The 19,866-nt window shown below is 44.5% G+C and overlaps 1 protein-coding gene across 1 annotated transcript in view; it reads right to left on the bottom strand.

Annotated features, from left to right (window-relative positions):
* The window catches only part of LOC126199059 (UDP-glucosyltransferase 2-like), a 201,678-nt gene extending 195,889 nt beyond the window's left edge, over nt 1–5,789 (bottom strand). The window contains exon 1 of the mRNA XM_049935771.1: nt 5,668–5,789. The gene's annotated coding sequence lies outside the window, so the exon portion shown is untranslated. The remainder of the gene's footprint in view (nt 1–5,667) is intronic.
* Between the last annotated feature and the right edge of the window lie 14,077 nt (nt 5,790–19,866).

The following is a 19,866-nucleotide window of genomic DNA, read 5'->3' as shown; positions in this document are numbered from 1 at the left end:
GTTAAGCACGAGTTTGTTAGAAATTTATGTTTGACAATAAAAATATGTCAAATATATTGCTGCAGAAAATCAGTTAGCTAATATGTTTACGAAATCCTTATGCAGACACAAATTTGAAAACTAGTCACAAGATTTGAGATTATGGAAAATAGTAGACTAGCCTTATATGGAACCGACGCAGAGATAAGGAACAGCAATACTATATTACACCACATCCTAACATAACAGTCGTGATACTCCCGCTCGTTTTTGTTACTCCAGCAGTAGCAGCGCACCAAGCGGCCAGTAAGCGGCACTTCTGAATACGATATCAGATGAGTGTGAAAACTAACGCTTATACCGGTTTCCAACATAATTCTTACAGTAGGGTATCTAAATAGTGCCATAAAAATCGACAATACTTAAGAAATTGCACCACATTTGTGATTAAATAGAGTCTTGAGGTCTCTCGGAGATACGAAACAGTGCATTACAGAACAGCTTATTAACGATTCTCTCCCCGTTTTCACGAAGGGACGTCGAACAGATGTGCAGAACTATAGAACTATATCTACGAGGGCAGTTCAATAAGTAATGCAACACATTTTTTTTCTGAAACAGGGGTTGTTTTATTCAGCATTGAAATACACCAGGTTATTCCCCAATCTTTTAGCTACACAACACTATTTTTCAACGTAATCTCCATTCAATGCTACGGCCTTACGCCACCTTGAAATGAGGGCCTGTATGCCTGCACGGTACCATTCCACTGGTCGATGTCGGAGCCAACGTCGTACTGCATCAATAACTTCTTCATCATCCGCGTTGTGCGTCCCACGGATTGCGTCCTTCATTGGGCCAAACATATGGAAATCCGACGGTGCGAGATCGGGGCTGTAGGGTGCATGAGGAAGAACAGTCCACTGAAGTTTTGTGAGCTCCTCTCGGGTGCGAAGACTTGTGTGAGGTCTTGCGTTGTCATGAAGAAGGAGAAGTTCGTTCAGATTTTTGTGCCTACGAACACGCTGAAGTCGTTTCTTCAATTTCTGAAGAGTAGCACAATACACTTCAGAGTTGATCGTTTGACCATGGGGAAGGACATCGAACAGAATAACCCCTTCAGCGTCCCAGAAGACTGTAACCATGACTTTGCCGGCTGAGGGTATGGCTTTAAACCTTTCCTTGGTAGGGGAGTGGGTGTGGCGCCACTCCATTGATTGCCGTTTTGTTTCAGGTTCGAAGTGATGAACCCATGTTTCATCGCCTGTAACAATCTTTGACAAGAAATTGTCACCCTCAGCCACATGACGAGCAAGCAATTCCGCACAGATGGTTCTCCTTTGCTCTTTATGGTGTTCGGTTAGACAACGAGGGACCCAGCGGGAACAAACCTTTGAATATCCCAACTGGTGAACAATTGTGACAGCACTACCAACAGAGATGTCAAGTTGAGCACTGAGTTGTTTGATGGTGATCCGTCGATCATCTCGAACGAGTGTGTTCGCACGCTCCGCCATTGCAGGAGTCACAGCTGTGCACGGCCGGCCCGCACGCGGGAGATCAGACAGTCTTGCTTGACCTTGCGGCGATGGTGACACACGCTTTGCCCAACGACTCACCGTGCTTTTGTCCACTGCCAGATCACCGTAGACATTCTGCAAGCGCCTATGAATACCTGAGATGCCCTGGTTTTCCGCCAAAAGAAACTCGATCACTGCCCGTTGTTTGCAACGCACATCCGTTACAGACGCCATTTTAACAGCTCCGTACAGCGCTGCCACCTGTCGGAAGTCAATGAAACTATACGAGACGAAGCGGGAATATTTGAAAATATTCCACAAGAAATTTCCGGTTTTTTCAACCAAAATTGGCCGAGAAAAAAAATGTGTTGCATTACTTATTGAACTGCCCTCGTATAATGTCGATTAGTTGTAGAATTATAGTACACGTATTATGTTCGAGTATAATGGCTTTTCTGGAGACTAGAAATCTACTCTGTAGGAATCAGCATGGGTTTCGAAAAAGACGATCGTGTGAAACCCAGCTCCCGCTACTTTTTTTTTTTTTTTTTTTACTTCCTCCCCTATAGCCCTACCTTTTCCTCTCCAAAAATGCCGCCATCCTCTACTGTCGACGCAGCACGTAAAGCATGGTGCTGGTAGTAGCAAGACTCATTGTCATAAACCGAAAATAAAAGCGGAGGCATACTCTGCTATGCCTCATGGGGCGACGACACACTACTCAGAAATACACCTCTCTCTGTGTGAAGCAAGTGATGAGTTTAGAAACTAAAAAGGAAGAAATAAATAAAGACAGAAATGAATGCAAATTAAAAACAGGGACGGCAGCACACACAAATGAAAACGAAACTGGCGAGATAATCCCATCGCCCATAGAATTAACGAAGTAATAATCCTCTAAGATAGATTACGTGTTTTCTAATTTTCCAATAATTTTTCATACAAGGTTCACACAATTCCCATGTTACCAATTGCCATATTATCAGTATCATAGAAACGTCTACTCTAGTGATGCCCAGAAGGCCAATGTCAAATCTTGGGTATAGGCAAGTCAAGGGTAGTTTGAAAGTCCGAGTGACAAGGATCCAGGGGTAAACTCAGGCAATTCCTGGACGGGGTGCCTTAGTCAACCCGGAACACCTTTTGATAACCATGAACCATTGCAACTTTCAGAAATCTTGCAAAAGTAATGGTATATTTCCGGTCAGATTCCGCCAGGCGATGCTGGCTCCACAGGTAGTCCATGAAAGAGACAGCATCGGTGAGGGAAAGTGAAAATGGTGTGGCCCATGAGCCACACCATTGCGTTACGTCGTGTTCGGTGGTTGTTCTGAATATCAGGGGTAAGGAACCAGTCGATTGACACATTGTCTGGTGTCGTCCCATCGATCAGCGCTAATAGCACACGTGCAAGGTCCCACACTTCTGTGACGTGAGGGCATAAGAGACGGTGCTCTCTGGTGTCTACGTCACCACATCGGCCGCAAGCAGCCGAGGGCCGTAGGCGGATGGCCGCCATGCGATGATTGGTGGCTATTAAATTGTTTACGACACGATACCATAGCGCTGAAACTTCCGTGGGAAGGGCTATTCGTCCACGAGACTCAGAGGGCCATAGACACGGGTTCCCAGGTAGATGCCGTGTTTCTTGACTTCCGCGAGACGTTTGATACAGTTCCCCACCGTCGTTTAATGAACAAAGTAAGAGCATATGGACTATCAGACCAAGTGTGTGATTGGATTGAAGATTTCAGATAACAGAACGCAGCATGTCATTCTCAATGGAGAGAAGTCTTCCGAAGTAAGAGTGATTTCAGGTGTGCCGCAGGGGAGTGTCGTAGGACCGTTGCTATTCACAATATATATAAATGACCTTATAGATAACATCGGAAGTTCACTGAAGCTTTTTTCAGATGATGCTGTAGTATATCGAGAGGTTGTAACAATGGAAAATTGTACTGAAATGCAGGAGGATCTGCAACAAATTGACGCATGGTCCAGGGAATGGCAATTGAATCTCAATGTTGACAAGTGTAATGTGCTGCGAATACACAGAAAGAAAGATCCTTTATCATTTAGCTACAATATAGCAGGTCAGCAACTGGAAGCAGTTAATTCCATAAATTATCTGGAAGTAGGTATTAGGAGTGATCTAAAATGGAATGACCATATAAAATTAATGGTCGGTAAAGCAGATGCCAGACTGAGATTCACTGGAAGAATCCTAAGGAAATGCAATCCGAAAACAAAGGAAGTAGGATACAGAACACTTGTTCGCCCACTGCTTGAATACTGCTCACCGGTGTGGGATCCGTACCAGATAGGGTTGATAGAAGAGATAGAGAAGATCCAACGGAGAGCAGCGCGCTTCGTTACAGGATCATTTAGTAATCGCGAAAGCGTTACGGAGATGATAGATAAACTCCAGTGGAAGACTCTGCAAGAGAGACGCTCAGTAGCTCGGTACGGGCTTTTGTTGAAGTTTCGAGAACGTACCTTCACCGAGGAGTTCAAAATGGTTCCAATGGCTCTGAGCACTATGGGACTTAACTTCTGAGGTCATCAGTCCCCTAGAACTTAGAACTCCTTAAACCTACCTAACCTAATGACATCACACACATCGATGCCCGAGGCAGGATTCGAACCTACGATCGTAGTGGTCGCGCGGTTCCAGACTGTAGCGCCTAGAACCGCTCGGCCACCTTGGCCGGCTACTCACCGAGGAGTCAAGCAGTATATTGCTCCCTCATACGTAGATCTCACGAAGACACCATGAGGATCAAATCAGAGAGATTAAAGCCCACACAGAGGCATACCGACAATCTTTGTTTCCACGAATAATACGAGACTGGAATAGAAGGGAGAACCGATAGAGGTACTCACAGTACCCTCCGCCACACACCGTCAGGTGGCTTGTGGAGTATGACTGTAGATGTAATGCACAGAAATTTACGGTGTAGTGCGTTTTTCCTTTAATAACAAAAAATTGCTAAAACACCAGAAGACCTGTCCTTATGCAGAAAGACGTCATTTATCTACCAAACAATGGTTCAAGTGGTTCAAATGGCTCTGAGCACTATGCGACTTAACTTCTGAGGTCATCAGTCGCCTAGAACTTAGAACTAATTAGACCTAACTAACCTAAGGACATCAGACACGTCCATGCCCGAGGCAGGATTCGAACCTGCGACCGTATCGGTCGCTCGGGTCCAGACTGGAGCGCCTAGAACCGCACGGCCATTAGGCCGGCTAAACAATGTTACACTCTCAGCCAAATCGTTAAATTCGGAATGCATTCTCGCAATTTAAGTGTTGACAAATTTCCTTTCTTTGACGTCCATTTTCCGCCGCAAAAAAATTGCACTGGAGGAAATTTTGTTAGAGACATTTTTGTACAATCAGAATTTAAGGACTCACTGTGTGATGTCCGAGTGCGCGAATTTCGTGCCGCCCCGCACGCTACCATCGAACTAACTACAATATCACACATAAAATGCTTTAAGTCACTCAATCATTCAATGGATAAAACTTTCCGAAATCGGCAGACTTTAGTTTCAGTACGTGCTAGACTGAATAAATAGTTGCTGTAGGAGAAAGCTTGGTGTGCTGTTCTCTCGTTTGCATGACGCGGAGAGTCAAAACCGGCTAGCTGAATACGCCAATAATTTGAGAGGGTATGCGGTGTCATTGCACAGTCTGTGCGATATTTTAGTAGCTATATACTCTTCCAATCCACAACTCGAAGAGGACACATCATATAATGATTGAATTGGCTGATGATGAAGATGATGATGATGATGATATACTCTTCCATCCTGCTTAAACATATTTGAAGAATCACCATTATAGCTTCTAATGTGTATTGTTCGATGCAGCACAAGTAGCCAAGATTAATAAGCGGATTTCTGTATTCAGCGATATTTAAATGAATAACCTTCGGGAATCTTGGGATCTTAAACTTTGGCGCGTGTCGTAGCATTTATTACCTTCAGTTCCGGAAATTTCGTTTACTGTGCAAGGCAAATCATGAACTTCCATCCTATTCTTGCGAAATACTCTTGTTAACGCATGCGTCCCCACTGCATCTGCGTATTTGTATGTGATGAGCACTTACTTATATGCACATGTATGATTATTTTAATGACGAGGAATTGAGTTTGTTACTCACTGTATGAGTAGAGTTTACTCCCCGTGCAGAGGATCAATAATAGGTTGTTTCTCAGTCTTCTGTCGCGTCTGTGTAAACAACACGTTCCACTGAGCACCCGAAGTCAACAGCACCCGCCCAATGTCAACAGGCGACTGCCTGCGAGGTCAACATGGACGTCACGTGACAGAAGCGCGATGTGAGCGCCACGGCGCTGCGGCGCGGCCAGAGGAGGGAACGCCCACCTGGCAGCAGTCGAGCGAGATGACTGCGTGTAGCGAGATAACGCCTGTGGAAAGGAATCCGCCGCTAACGGCTGAGTCGCGTATGAACCTTACGAACGAAAACTGCATGTTCGTAGTATAGAACCGTGTTATCGTGTCTCGCCTCTTAAAATTCGATTTTCTTAACGAGGAAGAAGAGAGTCTTAGGAAAGGTTTCAGCTATTGACATCAAGGAGTTTATAACTACGAGCAACGACGAGAAAAGGGATCTTCCTAGTGTTTCGTCAGTTTGATTTACGGATACCAAATTGACGACGGCAAAGTGGGAACTCGACCTTGCCACTGATTGAGTGAAACACAATGATGTGATGTTATGGCACAATCCGCTCACCTTTCAATTCACACAGACACAAACACACACAATCGCGCGTGCCTCCGTTTCTGCTGAGATCCTGATTTGCTAATAACCTGTTGCAATCGCAGTTCGCTGTATATGCGGTGAATACCACGGATGAATGTTAAACAGTTTTGAAGCCTAGCAGATGAAAACTGCGAACAGGACCGGTACGCGACCTCGGAAACTTTGCCTTTCAAGGGCGAGTGTTCCGCTGACTGAGCCATACAGGTACGGCTCACGATCCGCAGCCAAAGACTCTACTGGCGTCAGCGTCTCTGTCCTACTCTGCAAACTTCACTGAGGTTCTACTTTATACTCCTGAAGGAAAGTACGCTGCCGAAAAATGATTCAGCCACTCCCTACTTTATAAGTTGATTACAGATTGATGAAATACACTCCTGGAAATTGAAATAAGAACACCGTGAATTCATTGTCCCAGGAAGGGGAAACTTTATTGACACATTCCTGCGGTCAGATACATCACATGATCACACTGACAGAACCACAGGCACATAGACACAGGCAACAGAGCATGCACAATGTCGGCACTAGTACAGTGTATATCCACCTTTCGCAGCAATGCAGGCTGCTATTCTCCCATGGAGACGATCGTAGAGATGCTGGATGTAGTCCTGTGGAACAGCTTGCCATGCCATTTCCACCTGGCGCCTCAGTTGGACCAGCGTTCGTGCTGGACGTGCAGACCGCGTGAGACGACGCTTCATCCAGTCCCAAACATGCTCAATGGGGGACAGATCCGGAGATCTTGCTGGCCAGGGTAGTTGACTTACACCTTCTAGAGCACGTTGGGTGGCACGGGATACATGCGGACGTGCATTGTCCTGTTGGAACAGCAAGTTCCCTTGCCGGTCTAGGAATGGTAGAACGATGGGTTCGATGACGGTTTGGATGTACCGTGCACTATTCAGTGTCCCCTCGACGATCACGAGTGGTGTACGGCCAGTGTAGGAGATCGCTCCCCACACCATGATGCCGGGTGTTGGCCCTGTGTGCCTCGGTCGTATGCAGTCCTGATTGTGGCGCTCACCTGCACGGCGCCAAACACGCATACGACCATCATTGGCACCAAGGCAGAAGCGACTCTCATCGCTGAAGACGACACGTCTCCATTCGTCCCTCCATTCACGCCTGTCGCGACACCACTGGAGGCGGGCTGCACGATGTTGGGGCGTGAGCGGAAGACGGCCTAACGGTGTGCGGGACCGTAGCCCAGCTTCATGGAGACGGTTGCGAATGGTCCTCGCCGATACCCCAGGAGCAACAGTGTCCCTAATTTGCTGGGAAGTGGCGGTGCGGTCCCCTACGGCACTGCGTAGGATCCTACGGTCTTGGCGTGCATCCGTGCGTCGCTGCGGTCCGGTCCCAGGTCGACGGGCACGTGCACCTTCCGCCGACCACTGGCGACAACATCGATGTACTGTGGAGACCTCACGCCCCACGTGTTGAGCAAATCGGCGGTACGTCCACCCGGCCTCCCGCATGCCCACTATACGCCCTCGCTCAAAGTCCGTCAACTGCACATACGGTTCACGTCCACGCTGTCGCGGCATGCTACCAGTGTTAAAGACTGCGATGGAGCTCCGTATGCCACGGCAAACTGGCTGACACTGACGGCGGCGGTGCACAAATGCTGCGCAGCTAGCGCCATTCGACGGCCAACACCGCGGTTCCTGGTGTGTCCGCTGTGCCGTGCGTGTGATCATTGCTTGTACAGCCCTCTCGCAGTGTCCGGAGCAAGTATGGTGGGTCTGACACACCGGTGTCAATGTGTTCTTTTTTCCATTTCCAGGAGTGTAACTGCTTTTACCAGGAAAAACAACTCTAATGTCGCACAGTGAATCGAAATAACGAGTACAAAGAAGGAAATCAACTCGTCTCAACGGATTAGTTATGCACGCACGAAGAGAGGAAATTAATTCTCCGATCATATGGAATTGATTCTGTCCTCGCAACTCATACTGAAACTGATGTAAGTCAGACGCTGAAAGACACTATGTCAAGTATCCTCATTACCAAAGTTCAGATTGTGGACATGTTGGTTTGCCATATCTAGCTGGGACCTCGTCCGGACACTCTAAGGTCGAGTTGTAGGAATGAAATAAAAAAATTATGTAAGGTAATTGATTTTCATATAGAACACAACTACATGGAAACTGTTGCGACAGAAGTAGCTGGTACACCATATTTTTCGGAAGATTTCATCTTTTCCAGAAAATTTTTGTCCCCTTTTACGTATTTATGAAACTAAGTGAAAAGCACCAGTTTGCCTTTGTTCTACAATATTACTTTTATTGTGTATGTAACTGTATTTATGATACTCCATGCGAGTCAGCTTGTAGTTAAACTGGCACTGTAAGACTGATTCCACAGTCCCTGACAGCAGTCATTTACTTTCATCACTCCACAGGGCCTGCATCAGCGAAGATACTCTTTCCACAGGGGCGTTGTGTGCAGGAATAGAAAACAAATGCTCACATAATTTTGGCAGTTGGCATTTGCGTTCAGGATTTTCGATTTCGTTAAGAAAATAAATCCGCCTTTCTTCCACAGAATGTTTAGACTTCCATTCTTTCGAGTCATTCGTAGCTTCTAAAAAGCTCTTCAGAGACATATAACCCTGAAAACAATTATTGCCTGAAATTTTCACACCATTTTTATTCAGGTACATAATAGTGTTCACAATCGTCACCCCATCTGGGGTTTCAGATAGCGTCATCTAATCAAATACTTGATATTTATTAAAAAGAAATAGCCCACTTCTGTAAGTAATCAAATACTATGGTACAGAAAACCGTTGTCTCTTCCTCAAATTTCGAAATCAAATTAATTATTTGGTTAGGGTTTCCATTCTTTAATTTGTACAAATTCATGTTGGTTTGCTTGCCTATAAAATTGGCAGCTTTCCTTTCATTCAGACATCTTTAAGTGTCAATTAATATGTTTCTTATTTCAGTTATCGAGACTTTATTCTTCTCCACGCTTTTTATATTTTCTTCAAACAGAATCAAGTTTGACTGCAGAAACGTGAAGCAAATTTCACTAATCGGACAAAAAAATTGTTTTAATAGAATCCAAAGATTAAGAATTCTCTCCACTGCAGGCATTATCGATAGCCATCGTGTTTTGAGTGAGATAGAACAGTCTGATAACTGACATCAACCTATAAGCAGAACTCTTTCAGCGTCTCTGTCCTTAACGTGTATATTGAAAAGAAATTAACTATTTTCATGACAGTCAAGACTGCAGCAGCCCTCGATATAGTATTGTGGACAATACGGGCAGGGCTTCAAATTCCTTCTATATTTTTTCCTAGCTCTTTAATTTGCTGAAACACATTCTGCTGGCCGCGTCGATGATGCCTTCCGAAGTTTGTACTGGTACTGTCTCCACAAAAAGCGATTAATTTATCTAATGGAATTTGCAGTTCTCTTAAAGTCTCTAGACAAAACTTTGCAATTGTCTCCAGAGTTCCGTTATACAGTGAATCAAATGTCAACAAAAATGGTTCAAATGGCTCTGGGCACTATGGGACTTAACATCTATGGTCATCAGTCCCCTAGAACTTAGAACTACTTAAACCTAACTAACCTAAGGACAGCACACAACACCCAGTCATCACGAGGCACAGAAAATCCCTGACCCCGCCGGGAATCGAACCCGGGAACCCGGGCGTGGGAAGCGAGAACGCTACCGCACGACCACGAGCTGCGGACTAAAATTCAACAGCACCCGTTGGATTCCGTCAGTTTCAGTAAAGTAATGAACAACTAAAGAGAACATCTTTTCAGTCTTGTGATTCGAACCGTCGGTGCCCATGCCGTAAAATGAAACTTCTCGCAATTTGTTATGCATTCGGACACGAAGTGTGATGCGAGAATATTTTTAACAATCTCTATAGCTTTGTTCCTGGCTGTAGACTGCTTTGCGGCGACTTTGGAGTCAGGATACATTGCGGCATTCAGTTCTCCTCACTGTCAAGAGAACTGAAGGATGGATGATGCTTGACAACTTTATAAGCTGTTGTTAATTCTGCAGCAGCAACGAGCAATTCCTTCTTGGTATCTTCTTTAATCATGAATCTGGAAATAGGCTTTGATGTCGATGCTATCGCGAATCTATTTGTATGATTCTTCGTAGAAATGTGATGCTTCACATCTGCCTTACCTCCGTGAGTTTCTGAGATGAAACAGCTACAACTCGCTCAGAACGCTTCCTGTCCGTACGTCCTGTCTTGGCAAAAGACCACCATTTCGTGAAATCATCTGAAAAGTGAAACTTTCTCTTTCCATCCTTCGGAATTTTCGTAAGCTATGATAAAATAAGTTTATTAGACGGTAAACAGTCAACAATAACACTTAATCGTTGAAGTACACGTCACTATACACCACTTCACGACATACATATCCGCAGTAAACACTCAAACATTACTAATTTGCACTCGTTGTTCGCATTACGTTTAGAAAGGATTGTCATATCAGGTTGCTGTTCAAATGGGAACTGCCTGATTGTTCCGCGCGGCGTTGCTTAAATAGTTTCAGCCCTGTACTACTGGAGAAGTCTGATATTTTCTCGAATGATGGCGATAGATTAGGGTGTCCATTCGTCCCGTTTTTCCCGGGACAGTCCAGTTTTTTACCAAAATGTCCCGCTGTCCCGAAAGTTTTTTTGGGGATGCTCAAATGTCCCGTTTTTTTATGATTCCGCTTGGCTAGAGTATTTTACGCTACTAGTTGTTTGACTTGCTATTAACTGCGCAATTATTTACGCTAGGAAGCGTGTGATGACTTTCAGCATACCCCAAACATGTACCGAACTGTCAAAAATCTCAAGTAATTTTAAACACACTATGGGTTACGAATAACAACGAAGATTCTTCTCTTCTAAACCGATTCACTGAGTCCGTCCTTTCGGTCCAGAGATACTCTACACCACAGATACTTGCTCTCTGGCTTCCGTCACCACACTGTCAATGTTTTGCACTGTGCAATCACTGTTTCATTACGCCAAAACGAAGTGTAATTTTAACAGCAATATAAAAACCGAGCTTCATTTTATCACTGGTAGTGAAGAAACTTTAGAATGTACATAGTGCAGATCAAAATTTGCTATTGGTCGTGGCGGAAGGTCTGACATTGTGAATCACATTAAGACGAAGAAACATCGCATGAGTGATCAAACGAAAAGAGTAAATGAATGCGTGAGTGACTACTATGTAAACTTAAAATCAGTAACAGAAATGGACAGGCAGTTGGCAGCACAAGAAGCTACGTTTGCATACCACAGGGCAATGCATAACCATAGCTTTAAGTCAATGGACTGTACTACAGCAGTTGTTAAAAAACTTTTCAATCCTAAATTCACATGTGGACACAAAATGTAATGCAGTCATTTCAAATGTCATTGCGCCGTATGCAGCTCAGCAGGTTTTAAATGAACTGAAAAGTGCTCGATTCATTTCTGTAATGATTGATACATCGAATCATCTGGATTTGAAGTTGGTTCCTCTCCGTATCAGGTATTTTCACCCTGAAAATGGCATCGCGGTGAAAGTGCTCGAATTGGTTAATTTAGCTGGAGAAACTTCAGATTTACTTCAGAATTATGTGCTGGAGGTTTTAAAGAAATATGATTTTGAGGGAAAGGTGATTGCAGTTTCTGCAGACAACACTAACACCAATTTTGGTGGTAAGCAGAGGAAAGGAAAAAACAATTTGTTTTATAAACTGCAACAGAACACTGTGAATAATATAGTAGGTGTTGGCTGTCCAGCACACGTGGTGCACAATTCCTTACAAACTGGCTCAGATTGCCTACCCATCGACTGCCAATTAATTGTAAACAAAATCTACCAGCATTTCCACATATATACAGTAAGGGTTGAATCTCTGAAGTCATTCTGTAAGTTTACTGAAACTGAATACAAAACTGTACTTGGGCACAGCAAGACAGGGTGGCTATCTCTGCTACCAGCATTGGAAAGAATTGTAGAGATATTTCCTGTTTTGAAATCATATTTCATTTCCCCTGATAAGTGTCCTGTTATCCTTAAACAATTCTTTGATAACCCTGTGTCTATTGTTCTTCTACATTTTCTTGTTAGCCAGCTAAAACCTTTCTCCACAACAATTAAATGTATTGAGAAACAAGAAATCACAATAGTGGAAGTTTATCAAGGAATAAACAAATTATTGGGCAAATTACAATGTAGAAAATCTGAAAGATTTCTCACATCCTTTGTACATGAGACTCTAAGAAAGCTGGAAGAAGAGGGTGAAATTAATGTAGAACAATTTCATATTTATGCTGACATCTTCTATGACTCTTGCATTGAGTATATTAAAGAATGTTGTTTACCATTTCTCACACCTTTTAAAGCATTTGACAGGGTTAATACTGAAAAGGAGCAGCAACAGTGGAAGGATATTCAGGACTGCTGTGTTTTTGTTAAAAGTATTGTACCAAATTTTCCTGTTGATGAAGACGAACTGTTCGATGAATTTTCATGTGCACAGAACTTCATAAAAAGTGAAGAAGGCGGCAAAGGAAGTGTTAGTGCAACGTGGTGTAAAATATTTGCTTATTTCAAAAGTAAAAACATTAATATGAAAAACATGATTCATTTCGTGGAGTTTTGTCTGGCAATTCCTGGGTCAAATGCTGCTGTGGAACGTGTTTTTTCGTTAGTGAACTCTTTGTGGTCAGATGAAAAAAACAGAATGAAAGTTGAAACAGTGAGGGCCTTGCTCATTGACAAAACACACTTAAATGGTGTATCGTGTACTGACTTTTATGATACAATTTCAAACGAAAATGCACTTCTTGATAAAGTACATAAAAGTGAAAAGTACGGTGATAGTGTGGCAGAATAATTGTAAAAAGTGATTTGGGATCATCTGAGTGCACTTTGTAAAGGTAAACTTGTATGTGTATTTAATTTAGTCAATACAATATTTATATCCCGTTTTTTTCTTCATTGTCCCAGGTTTTTCTCTAATTTATTTTAAATGTCCCCTTTTCCAATGAAAATGAAATGGACACCCTACGGTAGATCTTCAAGGTGCCTGCATCGTCGGTACAGGATACGCAACATGCAACGCCATCTGCGTGACGACCTTGTCAACGTAAGCTTATTGACAAAAATAAAACTAACTGAGGCTGCATTTAAATGTTACGCTAACGTACGGTGTTACTTCAGTACTTGAACTAAACTCGTAACACTGTTTTGCAAAATCGGGACAAAATTGGGTCCTGTCGGGAAGTCGTGTCATATATCGGGACAGACGGCAACCACAGGACATGTATGTACTTAGCCTATCCCCACAGTTATTCAGTATACACATTGATCAAGCAATAAAAGAAGCCAAGGAGAAATTTGGAAAGGGAATTAAAGTTCGGAGAGAAAAAATTTAAAAAATATAAAAAGGTTTTTGGTTCGCTGGAACCATTGTATCGGTATCAGAAACACTAAAGCGCAGATGAACGGAATGGATAGTTTTCTGAAAACATAGACTTCAAGAAAAGAAAACAATGGTAGCGAAATGTAGTCGAACTGAATGAGGCGATGCTTAGGGAATTGATTACGCAATGTGGCACTAAAAGTAACAGATGAATTTTGCGATTAGAACAATTTAATCTCTGTATTGTTAGAGAAGTGCATTAATCCGGAACGTTTGTAGCCGTTAAATACGGTTATGTGTTACACAACCTTATAAGAAATTGAGTCTGCCTTGATGCAAAACATCGTGTTGCGACAAATATCACCATATCAGTGGGTCTTTTTAATCTAAAACATTCATAAAATAGCATAGTTATACAACACAGTGACACATTATTACATTTCAATTATTCGGTTTTTGAAGTATAGTGTTCTAGGGATGCTTCCATACTACCTTATTTATTGTATGTTATAGCATGTTTTTGAGAATTATTGTCGCTATTTGCGGCATATTTTTTGTGCTTTTTTCGTGTTGCCATTTTTTCTCGGCGATCATCATGTCATCTCCGACTGTGTGAGAGGCGGTTAGTAAACAAAATACTAAGAGGTGAACTTCGTATGTCAACAATATACACTTGGGGTTGCGGTAGTGTTGTGGAATCCAGTTATTTGGCGTGTACTGGGCTGTCACTTAGATATTCGTGCACTCACGTTCGTTGGATGGTATGTAGCTGATACTATACACAGAAAAACAAAACGTCCGCACTTTGTTTATGATCAAGAAAATTACGCCATCTTGCTGTGCGCGTGTGCGGCGAGAGGTGTATCGCATGGTGCGAGAAGGCTATGGAAACTGTATCGCGAATTTCGACGACTTCTGTTCCTCATCTGTTCCTCTGTGTGTGATGGTGAAGTGGTTCTTTTGCGTCTGTGTGCTTCCTTTTCTGTATCGGTCAGTTCTATGAGAGCGGTGAAGAGTGTATTGTTGCAAGGTGTTGTGTTTTCGTCTATTACATTTTTCCCTTCGACTATAGCCTTTTGTATCTAGTAATCAGCTACATACCATCCAACGAACGTGAGTACACGAATAACTAAGTAACAGCCCAAAGCACACCAAATAACTGGATTCCACAACACTACCGCAACCCCAAGTGTATAATGCTGACATACAAGTTCACCCTCTAGTATTTTGTTTACTATCAGCCGCTCACACAGTTGCAGGTGACGTGATTTTCTCTGAGAAAAAACGGCAACAGGAAAAAAAGCGCAGAAAATAAGTCGCAAACAGCGACAATAATTCTCAGAAACATGCTATAACATACAATAAATAAGTATGAAAGTATGAAAGCATCCATAGAAAACTACATTTCAAAAAACGAATAGTAAAAATGTAATAATGTATCACTGTGTTTGTATAATCTGGTGTCACCGCCAGACACCACACTTGCTAGGTGGTAGCCTTTAAATCGGCCGCGGTCCGGTAGTATACGTCGGACCCGCGTGTCGCCACTATCAGTGATTGCAGACCGAGCGCCGCCACACAGCAGGTCTAGAGAGACTTCCTAGCACTCGCCACAGTTGTACAGCCGACTTTGCTAGCGATGGTTCACTGACAAATTACGCTCTCATTTGCCGAAACGATAGTTAGCATAGCCTTCAGCTACGTCATTTGCTACGACCTAGCAAGGCGCCATTATCATTTGCTATTTATCTTGTGATGCATGTACCGTCAGACCGATGTTTACCAATTATGGATTAAAGTTAAGTATTCCAGAAGCTACGTACTTTTCTTGCTAGTATAATTACTTTACCTGTTCCAGACCTCACGCCAGCCTGTGTGAGCTTTAACACGTGCCTTTCGGCTACCCGTCACAGTGGATTGGCTGTCTTGCCAGTCCACAACAGTTGACGACGAGGATTTTGCGTTTGTACTGATACCGACTGATTTACTTGTGTCATGGCTTCGCCACAATCTCCAGATTACTGTCCGAATTTTATCGCTTGCAGAATCAGCAGACGCAGGCCTTATTGGATGCCCTTGGACAGCACGTCCAGGGTCAACGTACAATTCAAAACGATGCGGCAGCCGCCGCTCCACTGCTCCCGCAGCCACAACACGCAGTTGCACCACCTTTTCGTCCTTTTGATGCGGCACTGGAAAGCTGGACGGAGTGGTCACGCCAATTTGGATTCCATCTCGCCACCTACAGAATTCAAGGTAATGAGCGGCAGCCTTTCTTATTATCGTGCGTCGGCGTGTCCACGTACCGTGTGATAGTGAAATTATTTCCCCGACGCGATGTAGCAACTCTGTCCTACGACGAAATTTTGTCTGCGTTAGATGCATATTTCAAAGAATCAGTCAATGTAGTTGCAAAAAGGTATACCTTCTTTCGTACAAAACGTACGGCCGGTCAGACTAATAGGGAGTGGGTTGCAACCTTGCAAGGCCTTACTCGGGAATGTGCTTTTGAGTGTGAATGTGGACTTTCTTATTCAGATACTATGGTACGTGATGCAATTGCACAGAACGTTTCTGATGTTCGTATACGGGAACAGATTTTGAAACTAGTCAATCCCTCCCTTCAACAAGTGATGGACATATTGGATCGGCAGGACACACTTGACTTTGCTCAGGAATCATTTGAAACTTCGCCACCCGTGTGTCAGGTTAACCGGCCCGCCAGGCGAGCTGCACGGAACAGTAAACAGTCCTCGAGCCCAGCCGCGCCAAAGCCGCATGGCTCTCAGCTACGTGTGCCGCGCAAGCAAGCAAATGCAATGCTAAAATCATGCCCGCGGTGTGCTACTAGACATTCTCGTGAGAATTGCCCATCACGCTAGGCTATTTGCTTTTTCTGTAATAAAAAAGGACATGTTCAAAGTGTTTGCCAGAAAAAGCTCAGAACGGACACTCACAACCATTCCAGGTCCTTTGCTTCGCGCCGGAATCGGAATCAAACCCAGAATACTCAGGCTCGTGAACCTTCGCCCATGGAAATTCATGTAGTTCATTCCACTCCGCCCAGTGCCACTCTCTCTAACAGTGACTGTGTTCGTCCCACAACTAGTGTGCGTCGACATCGCCGGAAATCCCGTCAAGTCGCAAGTGATTATGTACCAGTGTCAGTTCACGTTGCACGAGACAGTCGCTCTTGTCGTCAGCAGGACAATAAACTTTTTGTAGACTTGGACATTAATGGCCACGTGATACCATTCCAGCTCGATACCGGAGCTGCAGTTTCCTTGATCAATCAAGACACGTACAAACAGCTGGGCACCCCTCCGTTGCGTGCCGCAAATGTTAAGCTCAGTAGTTATTCAGGACAAGCAATCCCTGTGTTAGGACAGTGCAGCCTTCTTGCAACATACAAGGGACAAACAAAACTTGTGTCATTGTACGTCCTTCGTTCTTCTTCTGCAGTGAACTTGTTTGGTTTACATTTATTTCAGTTGTTTAACTTGTCTATAGTCAATCAGGTCCTATCAATGAACCAGACTGTGCCTTCAGACAGTGTTTCTCGTCTATGTGAAGAGTTTGCAGACATTTTTGCAATGGGCCTTGGTTGCGCTAAGGACTATACCGCACATTTGGAACTGAAAGTAAACGCGCAACCGAAATTTTTCAGAGCGCGCAATGTTCCCCACACATTGCGTAATGAGGTCGCAAGAACATTATACGATTTGGAATCACAAGGTGTAATTGAACGTGTGCAGGCTTCTCTCTGGGCATCACCCTTAGTAATTTTGCAAAGCCTTCCGGAAAACTGAGACTTTGCGTGGACTTCAAGGCAACAGTGCATCCACATCTAGTGACTGCAACTTTTCCTTTACCCCGCCCGGAAGATCTTTTTGACAAACTGTGCCTGGGTAAATATTTTTCGAAGTTGGACCTAGCAGATGCGTACTCGCAAATACCGGTGGACGAAGAATCCCAGCGCGTTTTGGTGGTTAACACGCATCTTAGTTTGTATCGATTCAAAAGACTGCCATTCGGGTGTGCATCCGCCCCTGCATTGTTTCAGCAATATCTGCAAACTGTTTGTGCGTCGGTCCCTACTGCAGCAAACTATCTGGACGATATTGTGATCTCCGGAAAGACGGAAGGAGAACATTTAGCCAATCTCAGAACATTATTTCAGGTCTTGCGACAAAATGGTCTTCGCTTGCGGAAGGACAAATGTGTGTTTTTTGCTCGGGACTTACCCTATCTGGGCCATGTACTCAATGCCCAAGGCATACATCCCAGTCCAGAGCACCTCCGTGCCATACAAGACTTGCCTTCGCCGCAGAATTTGAAGCGGCTACAGAGTGTGCTGGGAAAAATCAATTATTATCATCGCTATGTGCGCCACGCCTCTTCCATTTCAGCTCCGCTCCATCGCTTACGCCGTAAAGGTGTTCCGTTCGTCTGGACGACGGAATGCGAACGCGCCTTTCGCCAGTTGAAATCGGCGTTGCTTTCCAATACTTGCGTTACGCCATTCGATCCCCAGAAACCCCTTTTGTTGATGGTGGATGCATCGGATTTCCGGGTCGGTGCTGTGCTTGCGCACAAAGATGGTTCGCACGATCGCACTATTGCCTTTGCGTCCAAATTGCTCTCGTCTGCAAAAAGAAATTATTCACAGATCGAGAAAGAAGCTTTGGCTCTCGTATTTGGTGTTACTAGGTTTCATGATTTCTTGTATGGTCGTCACTTTACCATCATCACAGACCACAAACCTTTGACATCGCTTTTTCATCCGAACAAGCCTGTACCTCCACGTAGAGCGCAGAAATTCATTCGCTGGTCTATTTTCCTTTCGCAGTACCGCTACGATATCTTGCATCGGTCCACTGCTAAGCATGGAAACGCCGATGCGTTGTCCCGTTTGCCTGTTGCTGAGGATAGAGCATTCGATTCCTCCGAACTTGCTTGCATGTTCATTGATTCGGAAACCGATGACGTGGTCGAATCGTTTCCGATTGATTTTCGTCGTGTAGCTACAGCCACAGCTGCTGACCCTGTCCTTGCTACCGTTTTGCGTTTTGTTGCCACGCAATGGCCCTTGTCAAAGTCACGGATCGAGGATCCGTTGGTTCGCCGATTTTTTGCTCACAAGGAGAGACTTTTTGTACGACGTGGTGTTTTGCTGTTGCGTTCTGATAATGATCAGTCCAGGGTCGTGGTCCCACGTTTGTTACAGTCCTCTGTCTTACGGCTTCTCCACCAAGGACATTGGGGTATAGTGAGAACGAAACAACTTGCTCGTCAGCACTGTACTTGGTTCGGAATCGATGCTGCGATTACGAATATGTGCTCTTCTTGCATGGCGTGTGCCGAACAACAATCCGCACCACCGCGGAAATTCTTTGTATGGCCAAAAGCCACTTCCCCTTGGCAACGCTTACACATCGATTTTGCTGGTCCATTCTGGAATGCTCGATGGTTGGTTCTGGTCGATTCATTTATAATTTTCCTTTTGTTGTCCGGATGTCTTCCACGACGTCATCTGCCACCATCCAAGCGTTATCTGCTATCTTTTGCATTGAAGGTCTTCCACAGACTATTGTTTCCGACAATGGCCCACAATTCATGTCCGCAGAATTTCAGTCATTCTGCAAGGCCAATGGTATTCAACATCTGACGTCCGCGCCGTTTTCGCCACAGTCAAACGGTGCCGCTGAACGATTGGTCAGGACTTTCACGTCACAGATGTTGTCGTTGAAAGAGTCGCATTCTCGGGAGGACGCTTTATTGCTCTTTTTGTCCTCGTATCGCTCTCAGCCTCGAGATGGTCGCTCGCCGGCTGAGTTGCTTCACGGTCGCCCTCATCGCACCTTGATGTCTTTGCTACATCCGCCGCATCAGGTTCCTGTGCAGCGGCAGACACCTACTTTTGCCCCAGGCGACGTTGTATACTATCGTAACTATCGCGGTTCACGGCGTTGGCTCGCAGGGCGCATTCTTCGCTGCCTCGGCCGTGCTATTTATCTGGTTTTGGGGGCCTCTGGTGAGGTGCTCCGGCATCTCAATCAGCTTCGCCTCTGTCGTCGCCCGGGTTCTGCCGCTCCCCGTCTGCTTTCAGCGACGGTGCCGTCCGGTCAGCGCCCTGGGGACCCATCTACTGGCTCGCCTCAGCCCCAGGTGTTACCGACGC

Source organism: Schistocerca nitens, chromosome 8 (genome assembly GCF_023898315.1).
Source record: "Schistocerca nitens isolate TAMUIC-IGC-003100 chromosome 8, iqSchNite1.1, whole genome shotgun sequence".
In the NCBI taxonomy this organism is placed as follows: Eukaryota; Metazoa; Arthropoda; class Insecta; order Orthoptera; family Acrididae; genus Schistocerca; species Schistocerca nitens.
This window is presented reverse-complemented; position numbering and strand designations above follow the sequence as displayed.